Here is a 23,582-nt window from a genome sequence, read left to right as displayed (position 1 = left end):
TTGAATGAATGAATGAATGAATGAATGATGACTGAATGGTACATGTCCTTCACCTGAGGACAGAAAGCTGACTTCTATGAGGCGGACACAAGGATGCTCTGCATCTGCCCCCTGATTGGATGTCTTAGTTACTTTTCTTTCATTGCTGAAACAAAATATGTGACACCCAAAATTAGGGAAGGAAAGATTTATTTAGCTTAAAGTTCTTGGAGGTTTCTGTCCATAATCTGCTAGCTCCTTGGCAGGGTAGCAGATGGCAGAGGGGCATCTGTTCACAGGGGTGGAAGATACTAAAAGAAGCAAGAGCCAAAAAGGGGAAAACAAGCCTCTTTCATCTTATCCAGACTGCTGGGATTAGAATGGTGCCAACTCAATCAATGTACTGAGTCAGCAATCACCTAGCCTTAATCCAGCTCCCTTAATCTCAACGCTGCACTATGGATCAGTCATAAACTCTAGATTCAGCTACCTCTGAAAAAGTCTGCCCCCCATGACTATGTGAGGTTTGGGGGGAACATCTAGACACAAACCATAAAATGAGACAGGCCCTCTTCCTCCTCCCCTGTTTGGCCTGTTGCCCACTTAACCATCTGCCAGGCTTAAAGGTTTTAAAAAGGGTGAGACCCCAAATATGTCTTTGGCAAACTCTCTTATTGCTCTGCATTGGGGAAGGCATATGTTTTTAATTCTCTAGTAGATGTTCTATTTAAAAAATTCCCTTCTAGGCTACTCTAAGGAAAGGCAACATCTCCACATTTCAGGGAAATAATAATATCCTCTTTATACTCATTTACCTCTGTGTGCTAATTTTTAGGTTGCAAAATACCTACATTCACTAGCCCCCCCCCCCCCCGGCGCAACTCTGAGACCCTCTGCTCCCTCAGTTCCCAGCACTGAACCCCAAATGGGAGCTCGAGTAGGGATGGTGTCTTGGTTACTTTTCTCTCTCATTGATGAAACAAAATACCTGATACCCAAAGTTAGGGAAGGGAAGGCTTATTTCTTACAGGTTGGAGATTTCAGTCCATATTCAGTTGGCTCCAAGCAGTAGGGTGGCATGGCAAAGTGGCCATTCAAGGTTGCCACAAACAGCAAGCCTGAACAGCAAAAGAGAGACACGCCTTCTTCCTGTGGTACAGTGTAATCTTCCTCCACCCCTGGCTGGGTACAGCACTCACAGCACCAATCCCAGTGCTAGACAATGAGCCAATCACAAACACTAGATTCAGCCACTTCCATGATTGCATGAGGCTTGGGGAGACACCAAACAAACCGTAACAGATGGTGGATAGACCATGTCTGATTTGAGCCCATCGTAATGACTCTCACTCTCTTTTTATCTTTGGAAACAGAATTAGAAGGGTGGTAAGGCCTATCCATGGCTGCCCAGCCTGAACCAGAAGTCAGGTTGAAGTCATACCTCTGATCATCTTCCTTGGAGAAGTGCATGAGCAAAAGCTGACACTGGAACCAGGCATGGTGCCTATAAACTAAGCGCTCAGGAGGCTGAGGCAGGAGAGTTGCCATTAGTTCAAGGCCACCCTGAACTATATAATAAGATCCCACTCCATCAAAAAAATAATCTGACACTAGAACCATGAAGAGTGGGAATTCACAGGAGAATGGATGAAGGACATGCTTTGCATCCAGCCTGTGGGTCCTGGCTAAATTATGTGACTTCTAAGACTTTCATTCTCCATCTGTAATAGCTAGTTAGCTGGGCTATTGATACCCGAAGAGAGCAGATGTATAAAGGTAGAAACTACTCAACATTAGTGACCCTCTTATTCTCCACCCCAAGGACAGGACATGACCTCTGCAACTCTTTCTTTTGTCCCTGCCCTCCCCATCATCACCAGAGCTTTGGGTGATGAACATATTCTCCATGTCTTATTGAAAAGAGGACTGTGTGTCAAAGGACACAATACGGCTTCTTTGTTCCCAGATTTTCTAAGAAAGAGACCTCTCAAGATCTCAGTTGCCATCTTCCTGGCACACTCAAGCTGGTTTCCCGAAGAATGGATGACAAAGCTGATTGCTGCTTCATGGGAAAAGAAATGGAATGCATCATTTGTTAAAGAGAAGGATTTTCAAATGTCAGTGACTTAGCATCAGGAGCTGCAGGATAGGGGCCCTGTGGGGATTCTGATTCTGTGAGCTTCTGTGCCATCATTTGCTCACTTAAATTCCACCTTTCAGCCTACTCCATGTCTATTGATCTGCTTCAGTGTGACACTCCTGTTCCAAGTAGCTCTAATTGGCTCAGATGGTGGCTGAAAGCACAGTAGACTTTGGGGACTGTTTATAGTGACGCTCAACTTTAACCAAGGATAGCATGAAAAGAGCTGTGAAGACAGACAGGCAAAGATCATCTCTGCATGGCCTTGGGCAATACTGGATAGCTCTGAGCCTCAGTTTCCCTGTCCATAAAATGGGGATTATGTTTGTGACTTTCTAGAGTCAGTGCAGGTAAAAATAGGGGATAGTGCAAGAAGGCAGAAATTTTTTACAATATACCACTTCATTCTTACAAAAATGTATAATATGCCAAAGAAGATGCAGGAGCTCTGAAATGTCAGGTAGCACTGATGGCTCTGTGAGTTATGTGGCACTAGTGACATCTGTTGTCAAATTTCAGAGATTCACGACTTCCTCCTGGTCATTACAAACCCAGCCCTTGTGTTTTCAGCTGCTGTCTAAATTAAGAAAATAAAATATGAACATAGTGTCTAGAAAACAACATTGTATTTATACGCTTAGACTAGAATATGGGTTCAATTCTCCGGCTGTAAATGTTGGTGTTTCTATCAGTTGTAATAAATAAAACACACAGAGGCAAAACTGATCAACCATTTCATTCCTTTTAAGAAACAAAGAGATGAATGGCTTCCTTCAGTCAGTGTGGCACAGCATTTAATTTGATGATGTTATTTAGAAACTCTATATACTGTTTTCTGGGCTAAAACATATCACTCATTTATAAGAAGAAAATCAAAAGACAAACTACCAATTCCCAGTAAAGAAAGAAACTATCACAGTAGTTGTTGATCATAAGCATAGACTGCAATTCCAGTGGGGGCGAAGGCAAGGAATAGAAAATAGTAAGGCAAAAAGCTGATTATTCTCCCATGCTGAGCATGGAGTCAGTACCCTGAAGGGGGAGACTTCTGCTCCCCATCATATACCTCCCCTAACTGGCCCATCTCCTCAGCCTGAAATGGGCAACTATCAGTCCTATTCAGCCCACTCCTAGTGAGGTCTCCAGACTGGCACATTATATTTCAGACTTCACCAAATTTTAACAAAACCTAATGAGGTTTGGGACTTGCTTAAGAGCTAAAAGAAAACAAAACCCAAATTTGAATTGCAATCTATACACTGCTCCTGTGAACTGTAAAGTAACAAAACACAAGCTATTATAACATCACAGTGTTAAGAACTTCCATGACTTTCAGTACTAGGGGTAAGGGAGGCAAATTTCAGCTGAGGTCTAGCAGACCTTTCTGAAAAATGACTTCTGAGCAGAACCTGGAGAGTGAGCCACACAGGAGTGTCCAGGGAGCTAAAGATACAGAGACCAGCAGAAGCACCAGCCCATTGAAGGCACTAACCCTGTCACACTGAGGACCAAGAGGAGGTCAGTGTGGCCGGAACCACTGTCAGTGAGGAAGGAAGCACTGGCAGATAAAACCAGAGGTGGGAGCAGGCTGCATATGAGGCCACTGAGGTGAGAAGACTAGATTTTCTGCTAGGCAAGAAAGCAAGAGAAATTAAGAGTTAAAGATTTCATTCATGTAAAAATTAATTGATTTATTGTTGAACAAATAATATGACTAACGGTTATATGATTCAAACTTCAGAGACACTAAAACATGCCACCCTCCCATCCCCCTCTTCTCCCTGGATGCCACTTAGATACCAGTGTCATGTGTTTTCTTACATACAAACACGCGCATACACTTCCTTTCCTTTTCTTTTACAAATGGTGGCATCTTAACCACGCTTGGCTTTTTTTTTTTTTCTTCTTTTTTTTTTTTAATTTTATTTAAGGAGAAAAGAAAAAAAAAAGCAGGGAAAGGGTACAAGTTATACAGATTTACAGAAAAAAAAATGAACAGTAGGAAATCACTAGTTAATGGATTACATATTGTCATCTTAGAAAGAATTGTTCAAGTCACAAAATTAAAGCTTGTAAAGTGGACATTCCATCAATGATACTGCAAACAGTTCTGTTCATTGATCCAATAAAACTCTGTGATATCATTTTCTATCTTATACACTTAAATATACATGCAGTTATATATTTTGGAGCACTTTCTTTTCCTCTCTTTTGTACCATGACTATTACACATTTTGGGTTTCATTGCTCCCACGGTTCTTATTACTTTTTTGGAAGAGAGTAAAACCAAATGTGACATAACAGAACAGAATCGGTCAAGTCAAAAGGGTGGACATAATAGATAATGTAAAAACATAATACAGGTGATCAACAATGGTTACTATAATGCCTCCCGCTATCTCTAATAGAATTGCCTATATCGTTAGTTATAATACAATTGAACAAAACAGTAAAGAATAAAACCGACAAAACCAAAACATTGGAGACATTGTAGGTCTTCAAAAGTAGCTAAAAGTCAACAAGAATGGGCGTCATAATGAATCTCATTATCTTCACAGCTGATGCCTAAACTTTCGAACCTGATACTATCCAGCAAAACAGAATAGGGGAACATCAGTTAAAAACCAGATGGTGAGAGTAATACAGGGCTTTAAATCAAGGTAATGAAAAGTCAAAGTGGGTTACTATAATATATCCTGCTATTTTTTCCTTTAATTAAAAGGATAAAGATAAAAAAGTAAATAATGGAGTGGAGATTGAGATAAAAGAGGGCATAATAACGAAACAGCGCAGATCAAAACATAACCATTTAAGCAGAATAGTGTTTCACCACCAGATAATCCTAACCTAAAAGTAGTTACCATATTGTCTCTTTCTTTGAAATCCTTGAGTACAACTTCGTATACTCACACTTGGCTTTTTTTAATGTCATTTCTTGAAGATCATTTGTATCAGAAGTGCAAAATCATTCTTATGATCACTGTTTATTTTGCGTGGCTGTATCAATGCGTATGTGTATTGCACTGTTACTTATTTAACCAGTCTCCTGTTGTGACTAATATTCTGTGAAGACTTCTTTAGCTACTGGCAGGAGGTGGGCTGCCCAACAGTTAAGGAGCACTGTCCTTGTCCAGGAGAGTGGTTCAGGGCAAGGCAGTGGAGGTGAGTGAGAGAAGTAGGTAGAAATGGGTTGTTTAAAAATGGAACCGGGGGCTGGGGATTTAGCTCAGTGGCATAAGCACCTGCCTTCCAAGCAGGCGGTCGTGAGTTCGATCCCTGGTACCGATAAAAAGAGAAAAAGGAAAAAATAAAATTAAATTAAAAAAATAAAAAATGGAACCAACTAGACAGGTACTTGCATAGACTGAATTTGGTTAGCAAATAAAATGGGATCAGAGACCACTTTTAGGCTTCAGCCATTGGGATCTATGGGACCCTTCTATTCTCTCAACAGTATTTCATGTATGAATTCTGCAAACAGAGCAGGTGGTTAATGCAGAAGAATTGGCAGTAAAAGATGAATCCCCTGCATGAGATTCATATTTTAGGTGGCCAAAAATATATTTTATGCACTAAAGGTAACATAAAGCTCATTTGGATTTTTCTATCCCACTACATTTCAATGCAATCAATCCCTAGGAATTTCCTCCATTCTCACCAGCTGCTCTGTCTCAGCCTTTTTTGCAGGTTTCCTCTACTTCATATCTGACCACTGACCATCTTCAGCAAATGGCCCTCAGCCCCTGATCCTTCCTGCCTGCTTAATCTCCCTGGGGCATGGCATTTGTTTGGCCCTGTGGTTTTGCATTCATCTATATGCAGAGTCACTGATTCTTGTCCTCAGCTCACCTCTCTCCCTGAGGTCTCCTGGAGACATGGGTACCTAACTCACCATCATCACCTGGATGCTTAACAGTATCTCACACATATGCTCCAAACAGATCCACCATTCACAACACTGTCCTTTCCAGGTCTGTCGTACATCAGTAATGGCCACCCATCCACCATCCCTCCACAAGCACAATGTAATCCTCAGAGTGACATTCAATCTCCCATCTTCTTTTCAGCAAATCTTCGGCCCATGTCCGTTCACTTCCCTTCATCCCACCATCGGTCAGAACCTGTCCCGCCACCAGCTCTCACTGGACAGTGCTGCCCCCAGGTCCTACTTAGGCGCTCTCCAAAATGGAGCCATTCTCCAGAGTCAGCTGAACAGGTCATTTCACAGGTGAGTCTGTTCATGCCACTTCCGTGTGGAAAGCTTCAGCTTTTTTTACTGCACCTCAGTAACTGTACATCGTTTTTCCTGCAGCTCCTGACTACCTCCAAGCCTTATCTATACCTCTCTCCCAGGCTCTTTGTGCTCCAGTCCCAGTCCCTGATTCGGGTCATTTGCACTCACTATACCTTTGCCTAGAATGTTTTCACCTTGGCTGCCCACATGGCTGGCTCCTTCTTCACCTACGGGGAGTCTTCACTCAAAAGTACCGTCCTCAACTTCACTGGAAGCCTTCAGCCCACCTCCAACGCACTTTACTCTTTGTCACATCATATGTGCTGCCCAAGTGGGAGTGGAGTCACTGAAGTTTGGCACCTCTGAAGGAATCCTGTGAGAGATTCCCAGGTACCTGGCATGCATTTCCCATCTGTTCCCCTGGCATTGTTAGTGCTGCTGATGGACTAGCGCTTTGGGCAGCTGTGCAGATAACCTGCCCCTGACCTGCCTCTGCCTGGCATGTGGTTCTATAAGTGTCCCGATGAATGGCACCCAGGATGATTGTGCTTCTGTCACCGTCCCTGGCACAGAGGAGCTCCATAAAGACTGCTCAATTAACACTTTTCTAATTCAATGCTGTTTGATCATTTGCAGGCTTTAAAAGTGCTGTGAATTTCATTTTGATAAGTGAAATAATTTTCCAAAATGTACGCAATCACTTTGGCGATGTTCAATCTTCATTTCTCCACTCAGTAAAGTGCCTTCACATTTAGCTTAGGCTCCTTGCCAGGAATTCAGCCTCAAGCAGAAGTAGTTAAAAAGTCTGAAAAGCAGTATTTTGATGTATTATGAGAATCATGATTAAATTCTTTTATTAAATTCAAGTTTTTATAAGCAGATCCTCTTCAGTGCGTCTCAGCTACACAGAATCACACTAAATAACTTTAAATACATTTGTTCAAAGACTGCTTAGATTTGCACTGTTAACAGTTATCCTCGGTCCAATTTCCTCCAAGGACACCACTTCATTCCAGAACAGCCACTTCAAATACTTCGTCAATGGCTAAGAGGCCCAGAGGTCTCTGAAAACTGGTGGGAAGCCATCTGAGAAACATTTACAGTACAGCTTCCTCCTCTCTCAGACATGAAAACAAAGAGCTTATAGTCTGGGGGCCTCAGAATGGTCATGTTTCCTGAATCAGACACACTGGGTGCTCTGTGCACAAAATAGGATTCTGATTGCATAAACACACAGCTAACGAATCAGGCTCCACTCCATTGGAGAGTGCTCAGTCTGTATATTTATATAAACATCGGCTTTCTATCCAATAGGACATATGGGGCATGAAAGATGATCTCTTGAGGTGGAAGAGTATTACATATTTATGGTTATGTTTATGTTTTTGAAAGACAGACATTAAGTTTACTAGTATTTACTATGTGACATCACCCTCAAGGTGACCCCTGGTCAATATTCCTCTATTGCCCTTTGTCATATTATCATGTACTGTAGTTTCCCTGCTACTGAAAACCATTAGCAGAGTTCATGCTGATTTTAAATGGTATAAGTTTTGTAGCAGTTTAAAAAGTTGGCTATATACACATCCAGATTTTTCCTTAAGTATCTACTAACAAATGGTTATTTTAAAAAACAAAAATAAGTTCATATCTATTCTTATGCTTCTTTTTTATTTTACTTAACCCATATGGTTTGGACATCTTTTTATGTCAGTATATATGGCACTAACTCATTTTTTCTTGTTATTTTAATATTTGCATAGAAGAGTCTTCTCTCTTATTACAAATATTCTTTCTTTTTTCCTTCTTCCCTTTCTTATTTTTTTACTTTTTTGACAGGATTGCTTTACTTTTGAAATAGGATTTCACTATGTAGTTCTTGAATTCACTATGTAGCCTAGGTTGATCTCAAGCTTATAGAGATCTACCTGCCTCAGTCTCCAAAGTGCTAGGATTACAGGCAGGTACCACCCCACCATGACTAGAAAGATTATTTCTTCTAAAAAAATTCATACAGTAAATTTTTATATGTGGAAAAGATAGTTACTACTTGATCTTATTGTGCATAAATACTGAAAGAAATCATAAAGAAAACATATGTATGATTCTCAAATTTATAAAATTATAAAATTCCAGAATAATGGAGGCAAAGGAAACAATGCAGGTAGTACTCAGGTTATCACTGCCATAAGTAACAAACTTAAAGCAACCTGTACCCAGCACACTGCTGTGGAGATGGTATCCTGGTGGCTGCTGCTGAGTCTCAGTCTCAGTCCTGTGTGGCAGACACAATGATATTCCTCACAAGCCAAAGAAAGAATATTACATAAACTCGTCATGAAGTAGAAATCCTGAGTTTGTATGGGTATATCTTGGGGTAAGATTTTTTCATAAAATGGAAGTACCATTTATTTTGTCTGCCTCTTATTACTCGGGGACATTTGAGGGTGTCATTTAGATATTCTGAAAGAATTGCCCTAACAGAATGCCACTGACCAGGGACTTAAACAACAGAAATTTATTTTCTCATAGTTATGGAAGCAAGAAATCTCTGGTCAAGGTGTCAGCAGGACTGGTGTCTCTGGAGGCCTCTCTTTGTGGCTTGCCGCCGGCCACCTTCTCTGGGTCCTCATGCCGTCTTCTTCTGTGCTCATGCATCCCTGGTGTCTTCCTAAGGACACCGATCATGTTAGACTGGCCACATGACCTTGCTTAACCTTACTGTATCTTTAAAGGCCCCTTCTCCAAATGCATGTTCCAAAGGCCTAGAAACTAGGCTTTCCATTCCAGGGTTGCTTCTCACATCCTGGAGTGTCCCTCTCCAGGACATGGGGCAGGGACAACCTCCTCTTGCCTGTCAAACTTCAACTTATTCTTCACATTTCAGGATAGAAATCAGCCTCTCAAAGAAGCCCTCTCCAGCCCCGCTTGTCAGGCTGCCATTGCTCCACCTGCCTGCAGAACCTCAGGATTTACTCTGCAGCAGTTACCACATCTTGTGAGTGGTGTGATCATCTAATGCATGCTTTCATGGGACCCAGCTCCCAGAGGGGAAGGGACAGCATGTAACCTGTTCCTTCCTGCATCCCCAGTGCCCACTCCAGGTCCTGGCACAAGTAGGCTCCCAATAAATATTTACTGAATGAATAAGTGTTTTGCTGTGCCCTCCATCTGGAAAGCCTTTTTCATTCTCCTCCATCTGACAAACTGAGGCCTGCCAGCTCCTATTAAACCAAGAGTTACTTCATGGCAAGCCTGTGTTCCCAGTGCTCAGTATGTGGCATGGTGGCACCCAGGAAACATGCCAATGAAAGCAGAACATTTTTACTTTGCTTTGTATCCAGGTCCTACATCATTGCCTTACTGGAGTGTGTGTGTGTGTGTGTGTGTGTGTGTGTGTGTGTGTGTGTTATCAGGAATTAAACCAAGGGCATTCACACTGAGCTATTTCCACAGCCCATTTTTTATTTTTATTTTGAGACAGGGTCTTGAGTCAAGTAGTAAATAAAATACTTCCACCTTCTGTCTGATCCACAGTGACTATCACTGGTAGAATAAATATAACATAAAATTGACAAATGGTTGAGATTGCATCTGCTAAATTTGCTAGAGTATTTAAAAAACATTGGAAATGGCAAAATCTGGGGGAAATCAGATCTGGTTGAAACACTCAATACAAACTAAAAAGAGATTGGCCATATAATATTTATTATTAAACATGTATAGAGGGCTGTCACTGACAAATTTTAGACCCACAAAATTTTACCAAAGAAAATAGAACTTGTTACTGCCAATACCCTCTAGGAAAAGACCACCAGAAACACATCTATCATTGTACAAGTTGGGTTTATTACTGGTCCATTGAGGGAGAATGCACACCAATTGGGAGGCAATAGGCTATTTCAGTATACGGGTATAAAAAAGGTTCTATGATTGGATCTGTGCTTTAGTTAAGTGAGTTGAGGAGGGCTCAGGGGAAGCTGGATTCAGGGTCTACACTGGATGTTGTCAGGAAGCAGGAACAACTCCCTGATTGGGACATTAATAAATGGATGGACCATTAATACGAAAAGCAGCCTAGAACACGAAAATTGTAATTGTTAAGAAAAAAAAGTAGCTCGTTCTCATCAAGTGAGAGGACATAACATTTGATATTTTGTGGGTGGCTTTTTTCTCTGTATGTTCTTTTTTCTCTGTATCTAGGGAAAATTACAAAGTAGACTTGCCTTGTTTCCTTGAATCATGGCCTCAAAATAACTCTGAGTTTGGAATTCTGTGATGTTGTTTGTGTCAAAAAGAAGAACTACATAGCTAAGCTGTGGCAGGCCAGCTTCTGAACATGAGAGTTGCTCTTTTCTTTTTTTCCCTACTCCCCTCCCCTTTTTTTTTTTCAATAAAATGAGGGTGAAATAAGAAAGCTCACTATGACAGTAGCCAAAATAAAATTCGACATACAAATTACTAAAGAAGTAAAATCTTTACTATGAAATAAATGGGATTGAATAGTTTAATGATGTTGTATTTAAAAAAATCAAAGAATTAAATTGCCTTAATGGTGCTGGCTCTGGAAAATCCTTTCCAAGTAGTTTATCACTGTGTATATAGTCCTCATTAAATGATTGGATTCCAGTTTTACTGAAGATGTAAATTTGCTAGTATCTTTGGAGGGCAATTTGGTCATATCCATGAAAATTAAAATTGCGTTTGTCTTTTGTCACAGTAATTTTACTTCTGGAAATTTATTCCACAGAGCACATTGCACATGTACACACAGGTATATATACCTAACTATTACTATGTATATTACAGTTCTACTGTTTGTAGAAACGATAGACTGGAGGGGAAATTAATGTCTTCCAGTACAGCACCAGTTAAACACGTGAAGGCCCATGGCTTCCAAAAACTAGGCAGCCTTGAAAAGGTCAGATACTTGCTCCTGCAGCAACGGGGCTCAGCCCACCCACCACATACCCACCCCTCATTGTGAGGTCGGGAGGGTGAGGTAACTGGGGGCCCAGGAAGCAGCTCCGTACCCTGAGTGTTCTAAGGGTCTTAGCAAGGTCCCAGCATAACACTTGTCTCTCTCCACAACCGCAGTCCGGGACATAAGACAAGAAGCAGATCCCACACGACCTTTCACCCGGCTCTTAACTGCCGCTGTGTCACTATGGCAACCAGGCACCAGAGCATGCTTGGAATTCCAAAAGCCCACAGACAGTCTCTGCGTCTTCAAATCCCCACTTCTGCCGATTTGTGGCTGGCAAAAACCCAGCAGCACAAGGGGCTAAGAGATTTCCCCAGTTCCAGGAGACCGAGAGTATCTAGGACTCCGCCACTTTCGGCGCTTCATAGAGACCCGCATCACCATGGCAACCTGAGGGCTAGGCCGCCTTACCAACCCAGAGTGCAAGCATTTCTCTGCAGACTCCACCCCTTCCGGCACTTCAAATCCGCCTCTCGTCACCATGGCAACCGAGGAGGGCGAAGGGCTGTTTCTACAGACTTGGAGCGCATCCGTCCCGCACCTTAAGGCGCGTCACCTGCGTCCTTCACCATGGCAACCCGCTGCCGGGTGAGGGAGCCCGCGCGCGGTCCGTGGGAGCTGCTGAGCTGTACGGCTCGCTTCCGGGGGGCAGGGACACAGAGGGGCGGGAGGCTGATGGTGCGGGGAAGGACGTGAGGACCGAGAGAACGGCGCGGAAAGCACTAGGCCGCCCGCCTCGTTTTACTCCAGCAAGGGTGTGGGATACTGGGATGACGCGCGGGACGCGGACCTGTGGCTGCGCGCCTCAGCCGGGCGCGGGTTCTCTTGGAGGAGGTCCCTGGGCGGCAGGGGGCAGTAGCGGCCCGCCGTGCACTGAGAATCCTAGAGTGGGATCCTGGGCTGATGACCAATCAGGGCTTCCTCACGCAGCTCTGAAGTCCTGAGGAGCGCTGCTGATGCCCCCGCCAAAAGATCTCTGCCCAGCCCCGGGTCCAGGGGCGCCCAGCGTGGGGCTGCTTTCCTACCCTTAGCGTCGTAGGTGGTGATTAAGAGCATGGACTCTGGGCAGGTTGTGCTCTCAGAGCCCTGTTGGCTTCTTCTCAAAGTGGTGATAATGACAGTAATTATCTTAAGGTTGCTTTTGAGTATTAAACAAGGTACTGTAATAGGACCTAGTACAACTTGTGAACTTAGTTTCTGGCACATGGCAAGTGTTAATTGCTGTTAGATGACCATGGGCCTGTTAGTTAACCCCTCTGTACTTAAGGTTAATCTTGCTTCATTGAAAAGTGAAGATAGGGGCTGAGGATTTAGCTCAGCGGCATAAGCACCTGCCTTGCAAGCAGGCAGTCGTGAGTTCGATCCCCGGTACCGATAAAAATGAAAAAGACAAAAAAAAAGAAAAGAAAAGTGAAGATAATGAAAGTACCCACCTAGAAAAGTTGTGACAATTATGAGTTAATATTTGCAGCGAACTGTGCCAGGCACATAATAAGTGCTATGTAAGTGCTCTGTTATTATCTTTATTGTATTTTATTTTATTCTATGACAGGGTCTCACTATGCAGTTCAGGGTCTGGACTGGAACTCATTATGTAGCCTATGCTGTCCTCAGACTTGCAGAGATCCTCCTGCTTCAGCCTCCTAAGTGCTGGGATCACAGGTGCGGGCCACCATTCTCAGCGAATATCATTTTATTGTTATTGCTGTTAAGTTTGTTTTGTAAGATTAGTAAGGATTATTCTGTCTTACTCCCACAAGGCCTCTTACCTCAAGGAGTCAGGACAATCATGTCACATGGGTAACAGAAATACTTGCTTACACTTTTCTTTTTTCTGCTCAAAATTTTCAAACCTTTTGCATGGTTAGAAGAGCCAGTATAATGGCTAAAAGATAACTGGGCTATGAGTCAGGTGGGCTTTGGTGTGGATGATGCTACTGGCTTTTTGTGTAACCTTGAGAAAGTCACTACTTTCCTCATCTGTCCATAAAGGATGCTGGTGTTATTTGTGCATGTTTAGCCTTTCTGGCAAGGTAATAAATGACCACTTATGTCAGTAACTCTTAGACTTAACTAAGTCTTAACACTAAGACTTAACTTCTATAGTCTCTCTTTTTTTTTGTCTTTTTCATTTTTATTGGTACCAGGGATCGAACTCACGACCGCCTGCTTGCAAGGCAAATGCTTATGCCGCTGAGCTAAATCCCCAGCCCCTAAGACTTAACTTCTTAGTGAGAAAAATTGCCAAATACTTTAAGGAAGTTAAAGATAAGAGGTTATGGGATTCTGAGATGAAGCTAGGTCTTTCTTTCCCCTCCTTCCTTCCCTGTTGGGGCTGCTGGTATATGCTAAGAAAGTGCTGTGTTACTGAGCTACACCCTCATCCCTTTTAAAAATTATGTTTTGAGAGAGCAAGAAGAGAGGAAGGGGCATTAAAAGAATCAAGATGTATTAGAATCCCTATGATGAGTATAATCATTATGTACTGAAAATATATACTAATAAAAATTTTTAAAATAAGATTTTATACTGAGTCAGGGTCTCTCTAAAATGTGAAGGCTGGTCTGAACTTCTTGGCTCCTCCTGCCTCAGCCTCTGAAGTAACTGGAAATACTGTCAAATACCACCACCCTTGGGGGGAGGAAAGTAAATGTATGCTTTAATTTCTAAAACATAGAAATGCCAGGACACTTGAGGATAAAATGAAACTGAGGCTCTACCTCACTAAGAAGTCTGGGAAGATGAAGTTTTCCCTTGAAGTCTTGCTATTTCTCAGTTGGCAGCCATATAGATAAATTTATTGGGGCCCGCCAGTCTGGCCCTGCTATGGATTCCAAGCCTGGACTGACACCTGGACTTAAGCTCATCCACTAGGCAGAGCAGGAGTGTCTGGTCTTAGCAGTTTTCCTCTTTTGCTTTCAGAAACCCTCTCTTAACTCACTGGAGGACGAGGTCCTAATATATCCTCGTATCAGTCCACTGGGTTAGAGGACAAACAGTGTTTCCTGGAGGTTTGGGGGATTAGCTTTGACAAAGGAGAAGGGAGCCCTGGTGTGACCTTGGATAAATTTCTGAGTCTCTGTTTTTCTCATTTCTGAAATAAGGATGGCAATACCCAGGGATGATATGATCATTAAACAAGATATTGCACTTAAAGAATCTTCCAGAGCAAGTGCTCAAATAAATGTTGTTTATTCTTTCTGCCACCATCATGGTTGTTAGATTGCCAGATTACAAAAGGCAGGATAATCTTTTGCAGTCTTTCTATTCTGCTTATTTATGGTATATTATTGGAGCCCAGCAAATTTTTGTTAAATGAATAAATAAATCCCCCAGGAAGTTCTGACGCCAGTGAATTTCACATTGCAGCTAACACTTACTGGACACTTACGAGGAAGCTGTATTTACGTACCATTACCTCCGTTACTCAAGTCCAATTACTATATCTGGCCTTCCATTTGACTGCTGAAGTATAGTGTCACTGACGCACAGGAAGTGAGTGTCCAGAAGCTGGGAGTGCTGTCTGTTGCCAATTTCTGTGTTATTTCTGTATTGAAGCTGACAGCAGAATGGTTCCTGTACCCCTGCTAAGGTAGTTGTCACGCAGACATCAGATGCTGTGTTCTCATCTCCACAAGGATGAGCTGGCTTCCTTGATGCAATTTCCTCGTCTGTCTTGTTAGTACATTGCTTGATATTACACACAGCAGGGCTCAGTCAGAGTTTGGAAGGGCTCATTTATCAGAGCATTGCCGCATGACATCGCCATTGGCTTTTTCCTCTGCCCCCCTGTGGCCACTTTCAGAGAAGCCTAGCAGTACTAGAGGAAGGATAGACCAGGAAAGGCCTTTGTGCTGTTTCTGAACCCTTGCTGTGTTTTACTTTGGAGTTAGAGAAGCTCTAGAAAGAGAATCACCTGAACAGGTAGGGCTGAGGGCGTCCTATCTTTGGTCCAACCAGAATGAACTCTGTGAGGTCTGTTAGGACACCGAGGAACATGTTTCTCTTTATTCCTCAGTAGAAATCTTGAAAGCAAGTCGGCACTGTCATCAGACAGAGGCTTTGAGCATGCTTTTATACATTTATGTGTTCATTCATTTGTTCACCACCTTCTGAGACACTATGCACAGATGCTGGTAATGCAGCAGTAAATGAAATAAAGAACCTCACACCAAGTAATTTATAGTCTAATAGGTGATGACAGAATAAAGCATTGCCACATAGAGGAAAAGAAGGTGTAGAAGAATAATCTGCACAGAGGGAGTAGCTGTGCAAAGTCTCGGAGGTGGGAGACCAGCCAGAGAGGCTGAGAGGAGGAGGGAATGAAGCTAGCACAAGAGAGAGGTTGTGGTCCAAATGACCATGACCTTCAAGACCACAGAAAGAACTTGAGATTTCATCTCACTGGAAATGGAAGAACCCTGGGAAGACCTGACCGATAGGACCATTCTGCTGCTGAGTAGAGAACAGGGTGGAGGGAGTGATCGTGGGCACTGAGGCAAAATAGCAGGCTTAATCACCCTATGGGAGGTGACAGGGTTTGGACTGGATGAGGGGTTAGGAAAAGGGGGAAGCACTTGCCTTTGGGGCGAATTTTGAAGGTCAAGTTAGTGTTTCTGTTATGTGGGAGAGAAAGGAAAGAAGGATAACTCTGGACTGAGAGATGTTGCTTACTACGGTAGATAACAAAGGTGGCAGGAGCAAAACAGACACCAGTGAGTTTGCCAATTCAGCCTTTCATCTGAGATAGGAGGCATCATTCACTGGATGGGAGGGTAGGCAATCTGGAGCCAGAAGGATGTTTTAGATGAAGTGTCCCACAACAATGGTTTATCCAAGGCTGTACAAGTTCGATCTAGAGCCCAAATCTAACCAACAACTGGCCCCCAGTGCTAAGGCTGCCTAGTACCTATTAGCAACAATGAAATTTCACTCTGTTGGCTCCAATTCTAGCAACTATGCACAGAGGCACCGGGCTGATGGTACTGTGACTGATGCTTAGGTGGTGTGATGCTTTGAAAAGAGTTCGTATATTATGGCTTAGCAAAGGGCCAGCCTCCCTTCTCCCGCAGCACACCTAAGAGAGAATTACACAAATTGGAACACATGCCAAAGAGAATGCTCAGAATGTTGACAGAGCACCTGCCCTAGCCAGAGACAATCAATGGGACTGGGACGCTTACCTGGAAAGTCCCTGGTGATGGAGAGCTCTGTGAAGGAACATCCTTCCCGCTACTGTGTGCTGGCTGGTTCCAGTTATACAAAATTTGTAGTTTTCATACAATTAAAATATTAGCCAGAAGCTCTTGGGTTTGACTACTTCCCATAGAGAGGAAAGCAGATGACCTGGGATAAGGACAACATTCCCTGTCACAGTTTTGCTAATGTCCGACTGATACATACTTCCTGGACTGAAAATTGAAGCATTGTAGAGAGATCTCAGAAGCTTTTCTTTAATTTTTATGGCTGGTGGTGGTGCTGGGTGTTGAACCCTGGACCTCATGCTTGCTAAGCATGTGCCTTACTGCTGAGCTACACCTCCCACGCCTCAGAAGTTTTAAACTGGGTCTTTTGGGTCTTGACCTACAATGAGATGACATTGTTTCTTTGTGGGCATGAACTAAGGTGGGGACCTAGCTGCAGCAGGAGAGAAGTTGAGGGGGAGGAGACCAAGGAGGAGCCTGGAAAGCCTGTGGCAGCCTTGGAAACTATGTGCTTGCTGTTTTATGGCCTCAGGTCTGTTCTTTGGAAACAACTATTTTTCGTTAGGAACATGCATAAGTACTTAGTAACAAAATGCCGCCAAAGGTGTGTGAACCATCAAGGTTTACTTTTTTCAGTGACAAGAGATCTAAATAATTACTAGTGTGGCCTCAAGAGCTCAGGCCTTTGGATCCCTCCTCCCCTTTTCAGGGTGGCTTTTGTTCTCATGGTCACCAATTGTCTACCTCAGCTCCAGGCATTAAACCTTCATTCTGGACAGAAAAAAATAAAAAGGGATTGCAAAGAGTCAGAGCTCATGGCATCCATTATTTTGTTTTGTTGTTTTTCTTTTAAGAAATTTTTGGAAAGAGTTCTGGGTTCACAGTAAAATTGTGTGGAAGGCACAGATAATGTGAATAATGCAGGATGCTATGCGTGTGGGGAGGGCCGAAGCATCTTTCATTATCAGCATGCCCCGCAGTGTTTTAACTGACCAGCATACACTGACACACCATTATCATCCAGAGTCTGGGGTTCATCTTGAAACTGTACATTCTATAAGTTTCCACAAAGCTATAATGACATGTATTTACCATTTTAATATCCTTCAGAGTATTTTCACTGCCTTAAAAATCTTCTGAACTGGGCACAGAGGTACATGACTATAGCTACTTGGGAGGCTGAGGCAAGAGGATAATTTCAATCCAGGAGTTTGAGAGAGCCTGGACAACATAGTAAGACTTGTCTCAAATCAAAACAAAACAAAGGCCAGGGATTTGGCTCAGCAGTGTAAGCACCTGCCTGGCAAGCGAGGTCTTGAGTTTGATTCCCAGTACCAAAAAAAAAAGATAAAAATGTCCCCTGTGTTCCATCTGTTCACTCCTCTCCCTATAGACCCCCAGCAACCACTGACCTTACTGCCTCTACAGTTTTGCATTTTTTAGAGAGTTATGGTTCGACACATACAGTATGTAGCCTTTTCAGATTTACTTCTTTTTGAGTAATATACATTTAAGATTTTTCTGTCTTTTCACAGCTTGAAGGTTCATTTCTTTTTGGCACAGAATAACATTCTATTGTGCTGCAGTTTATTTATTCGTTCACCTCCTGAGGGACATCTTGGTTGCTTGCAAGTTTTAGCAATTATGAATAAAGCTGCTATGAACACCCACTTGCAGATTTTTATATGTGCATAAGTTTTCAACTCTTTGGGGGTAAAGACCAAAAAGAAGGATTATAAGATCATGTTTAGGTTTATGAGAAATCACCAAAGTGTCTTCCAAAGTAGTTGTGCACCTTCCTGTTCCCACCATCAGTGAGAGTTCCCATTACTCCACTTCCTCACCATCCTCTCCACATCCTCATGTTGTGATGTTTGGGTTTTTGTTATTCTAATACCTGCAGGGATGCGTCTTGTGTCTCTTTTTATTAGGGAAGCAAAAGCTTTCTCATGATCCACATCATCCTCACCCAGCTGACTTCCCATTGGCCAGAGCTGTGTCACATGACCAGCCTTAGATGACAGAGGTCCTAGATGTGGATATTGTACTTAGCTTTGTAATCTTTCTGGTAGAGGCAGACAAGGGAAAAAGAATTGGGGCAGCGGGCTGGGGATTTAGCTCAGCGGCATAAGCACCTGCCTTGTAAGCAGGTGGTCATGAGTTCCTCCCCAGTACCAATAAAAAAAAAAAAAAAAGAATTGGGGCAGCACTATCCAGTGGAAGTACCAAAGATCTGCATATATAAGGTTAAATATTCTAAATAACTTCTAAATAAAGTAGTTACATTTCTAAAATAACTTCTAAATAAAGTAGTTACATTTCTAGAAAGGTTTGAAAAAGAAAGAAAAAGAAACCAAAGGGAATAAATGCTTAGAAAGTTTTATTCAGTCCTGTATAACCAAAATCATTTCATCATGTGATCAGTACAAAATTATTAGTGAGATATTTTATACTCTTTTGGTTATGAAGTCTTCAAAATGTGATGTATATTTTAATTTTTTTTTTTTTTTACTTTTTTGAGACAGGGTCTCACTGTGCAGTCCAGGCTAGCCTGAGCTCACTTTGTAGCCTAGGCCAGTCTTGAACTCAACAACCCTTTTGGCTTAGCCTCCATAGAGCTGGGATTATAGCTGTGTACCACGCTCAGTTCTGATGCATAGTTCAGAAACCCAGCATGTCACCGGTTAGAACAGCTACGATTCAAGTGCTCAGCAGCCACGGATGGCAGCTCAGGAGTGGACAGCGTACAGGGTGAGTAAAATGACGCCGTCTTGCCACAGCCGTTTCACTGCTGCCAGTGTGTACTGCACTTTCCTATTTTCCCATTTAAATTTGGCAAATGCCACCTTGTCTCAGCCTACTAAAAAGAAAGAAGAAAGAAGAATCTTGGTTTCTATCAGGGCTAAAGTAATGAAGAGGAGAGGCAGGAACATGTTGGGGCCAGAAAAGGTGAGAGCGGTGGGATGTGACCTTTTGAGAATGCAGGGGATGGCAAGATGGATGGGAGAGAGACAAGGGCAGCAAGAGGTAGGCTGTTGCCATAGTGACCAACAGTAAAATGCTTAACATCAAAATGAAACTATTGTTTTCTGGTTACAGAAGTAAAATTTTTGTAGAAATGAGGAAAACGAAAGTACTGAAAAAAATTAATGTATCTCCATAATGCTAGAGATAATTCATATTGGTAGTAAATGTTATCTGTTTTTATATTCTTATGAATAGATATACTTACACACAGATGCTTTTTACTTTTTCTGCGACAAGGTCTCGATCTGTAGTTCAGGATGGCCTTGAACTTGCTATGTAGGTCAGGCTGGCCTTAAACTCACACTAATCTCCTGCCTCAGCCTTCCAAGAGTTTGGATTACAGATGTGTGCCACCACGCCCAGCATGTTTTCATTTTTTTTTTTTTTCTTGGTTTCTTACACACACAGTTTTGCTATGTGGTCCAGACTAGCTTTGAAGTCACTATGTAGCCCAGGCTAGCCTCAAACTCAAACAGTCCTCCTGCATCAGCCTCCCAAATGCTGGGATTATAGCGCCCCATGGCCAGTTTAAATAGACCCTAAAGTCACACCTTCATGACTCACCTAGCCACAACTAGAACTGTGCTTTACTAATCCTCTAGGTGACTCTGAAGCAAATCAATAAACCTATTTGTCAGAGTCTACCCCTTGTCAACTTGATACCAAAACATTTCTCCTCACACCATACTTATTCTCCAAATAAATAGCCATTTTATTATCCTATGTATAACCAAAAATTTACTAATCCCTTCCCCTAAAATCTCAACAGTCTCAGCATTGCTCAAAGGTCCAAGTCAAAGTCTCTCAAGAGTCAAGGCAAATTCTTAACTGTGAATCTTTGTATCATTCAAAAGGCAAGTTACCTAACCTCGTATACAATGACACAGGGCAAACATCCCCATCCCAAAAAGAAGAAACAGAAAGGAAGAACAGAACTGGATCAAGCAAGACTAAAACCTACCAGGACAAATAATCAGTTCTGTAGCTCCGAGTGTGGCACCCACGGCTCATGGTGGAGGGATGTGAACTCCAAAGAGCTTCGGTAGCCCCACACTGCACCTTGGTGGTTACAGCCCACGTGGCCTATCTCTTGGCTAACTGTACTCACTGCCTGTCACTTTCCTTTGCAGACATTTCACATTGCTGACACCTCTGATATTCTGAAATCTCCACTGCACTATGGCTTCATGCATCCCCCTCTCAGAAGTGCATCGCTTGGCTTCCTAGGCCTTTCTTTAACATCTCCATGACCTTCTGTGTTCTGCATGCCTGAACAACCAGCATCACACAGAAGACCTCACGGTCCATTGCCACCTGAAGCCGTAGTCAGGCCCCCTTGGACCATGGCTGTAACAGTCTCTGACTGCCTAGAATGGCTGAGCATAGTGAAATGAATCCCAGGCAACCAGTTCTCTAGGTTGCATTTTGAGCAGAATACACAGGGGTTGTCTACTCAAACAAAAGGTTTACATTTTTGTAACACTAAACCTGTGAAAGGTGGAGTCCTGCCATTTCCTGAGCTACCTCAGGTCATGTTTCTTCTTGTCTCAGTTCAAAGTATTTGATGTCTCTGTAATGGCACTAAGGTCTTCAGCAACCACACATTCACTGGCCTCAACTTGACATCTGGTCCTTTTGGGGTCAAAATTTGTTCCTGAAATATTTCTGCTCTGCTTTTTGCTTCTAATCCTCACTGTAAGTCTAGCTAAAAGCAGCCAGCAGTATCTATCTTGTGTCTGAATGCTGAACTGTCTTGAAACTTCCTCAGTCCATCATCACTCAAATGTCCCTGAAAAAACACAGGCCTCATCGCTATCATCTTTAAACTCAGTCTCCTGCAAAGTCTCAGGACATGGCTGCAATGTAGACTTTCCCCTCCCCCACAATGTAATACGCATGGCCTTGAATCTAATTCCCAACAGGGTTCTTTTTCCCAACTGAAACCCAATAAGCCTGGGCTTTACTGTCTAGATTCCTATAAGCTAGTCTTCTGGGTTCTGACCAAAACAGCCAATGAAACGCAGCTTATAGCATTCTAGAACTTCTATAACTGCATCTTCAAATTTTTCCAAATCATATTCAAAGAATTCTGAACCACATGGTCAGGTATAGTCACAAAAAAGATACCACTTTCTGGTACCAATTTTCCATGTTAGTCAGCTTTCTTATTACTGTGATATTATGCCCAGCACTCACAGTTTAAAGGAGAGGTATAATTAGGCTCCTAGTTTCAAAAGAGTCAGTCCAAGTCAGCTGGCTCCAAAGCAGAAGCAGCATGGTATAAGGTATGGTGGAGCCGAGCTGCTCAGTTCCTACTGGCCAGAAAGCAGAGCAGGGGGACGGTGCCAAGGGGAAGGGGCCATAAACCAGACATAGTACCAAGGTCACACTTCTGTTACCCACCCCGATAGACAGGAAAGTGTGCTTTACTAATCCCCTAGGTGGATCTGAAACAAATCAGATTGACAAATCCACTGTCACATCCTCTGAGGTTAGCTCAGCCTCTTTAACTCTGTAATTTTGAGCCGGGTGTGGTGGCTCACGCCTGTAATCCCAGCACTCAGGAGGCTGAAGTGGGAGGTTCCTTGCAAGTTCGAGACCAGCCTGAGCTACAAACTGAGCTCAAGGCCAGCCTGAACTGCATAGCAAGACCCTGTCTCAAAAAAGACCAAAAAAAAAAAAACGAAACTCTGTAACTTTTTGCCTTTGCCAAACTTGAGAAATGCTCAGCCCTTACCTATTTGAATACCCTTTTTAGCCCCTCTTTCTCTTTGCTGTGACTCCAATGATGTAAATGTAGCCTTTTGTTATTTTTCTACAACCCCAGAGGCTCTGCTCATCTTTTTTAATGTTTCTGTTACTCACATTGGCTGAGTTCTGTGGATCTGTCCTCAAGTTCAGTGATTATATCCTGTCATTTCTCTAATATTGAAGACTACCCAGAGAGATTTTTATTTTGGTCATTATATTTTTAATTCTGTAATTTTCACTGGTTCTTTTTTTGTCACCTCTACTTTTCACTAAGATTTTTCTATGTTTTCTTTCTTTGTAGAAAAAAATTTTATGACAACTGCCTCAAAATCCTTGTCCTTTAATTCCAGCATCTAATTCATCTTGGTTGGAGCAGTTGACTGATCTTTCATGCTCAATTTGTGACTTTCTTGGTTCTTGATTTTCCCATGGGCCTCTAAGGTGGCGGAAGGGTTTTCTCAGGTCAGGGTTTTCTCATCTCTCTGTCAGGGTCAGAGTCTTAGGCCTGTAAGGGTAAAGAGGCATCTTAATCCAGGTACATGTAGTGGTAGAATCCCTTTTGTCTGTGACCCATAGCTGCTCCCATACCTGGGTGGGGTAGTTTGGGGCTCTGGGGGATGACATGGTTTCCCAACTGAAACCCAATAAGCCTGGGCTTTACTGTGTGGATTCCTATAAGCTGGCTTCTGGGTTCTGACCAAACAGCCAATCAGACTCAGCCTACAGCGGCTGCTTGTATGGCTCAGGCAGTGCCACCACTGCTGCAGGACACTGCAGGAGGGAAGAATGGAAGTTCAGGCCCAGCAGGGAAGGCGCACTTCTTCTGCCAGATTTTTTCCAGCAGGACTCCCAAACTATGCCCTGCTGGTGTTGCCAGGCCCACTGGGTGGTGTAGAGGGGACTGGTGTTAGATCTGGGGAAGGGGTCGGCTGGCCTGAGCCGCTGTTACTAGGCTGGGAGTCTGTAATGTTGAGCGCATGTTCCCTTCTGTTTGTTGGGATGACATGAAACAAGAACCCTTCAGCTATTTTTGTAAACCCCTCTCACCTCCTTGCTTCCCTTCTTACCTTGCCCCTTATGCCATAATTGTGTGTTGAGTGACATTCGCACCTGACCTGGTGTCCCTGAAGCACTTTGAAATCACGCTCTTACAATGACTTGAGGAACCAGGCCCCAGGCATCATTGGAGAACGCACAAGCCAATGATTGTGCCGCATTCAATCCAAGGTCTGAACTTGATGCCTAGGAGCTCCTGCTTGACAC

At 42.9% G+C, this 23,582-nt stretch overlaps 1 protein-coding gene across 8 annotated transcripts in view; it reads left to right on the top strand.

The window, feature by feature from the left end:
* The window catches only part of Stk35 (serine/threonine kinase 35), a 176,830-nt gene that overhangs the window by 103,813 nt on the left and 49,435 nt on the right, over window positions 1-23,582 (top strand). For 3 of the 8 annotated variants that reach the window (XR_010047542.1, XR_010047541.1, XR_010047540.1), the window contains exons 4-7: window positions 6,187-6,347; window positions 6,432-9,351; window positions 11,451-11,925; window positions 19,067-19,292. The exons of 1 other annotated variant lie outside the window; for it this stretch is intronic. The gene's annotated coding sequence lies outside the window, so the exon portion shown is untranslated. Of the gene's footprint in view, window positions 1-6,186; window positions 6,348-6,431; window positions 11,077-11,450; window positions 11,926-19,066; window positions 19,293-23,582 lie in introns of those variants that run through there. 4 more of the 8 variants (XR_010047539.1, XR_001202754.2, XR_001202758.2 and 1 more) reach the window with 4 other exon arrangements.

This window comes from Cavia porcellus, unplaced genomic scaffold (genome assembly GCF_034190915.1).
Source record: "Cavia porcellus strain 051 isolate PalLab524CR breed Dunkin Hartley unplaced genomic scaffold, mCavPor4.1 scaffold_5, whole genome shotgun sequence".
NCBI lineage: Eukaryota > Metazoa > Chordata > Mammalia > Rodentia > Caviidae > Cavia > Cavia porcellus.
Note: the sequence above shows the minus strand (reverse complement) of the source record. Positions and strands in the feature narration are given on the sequence as shown.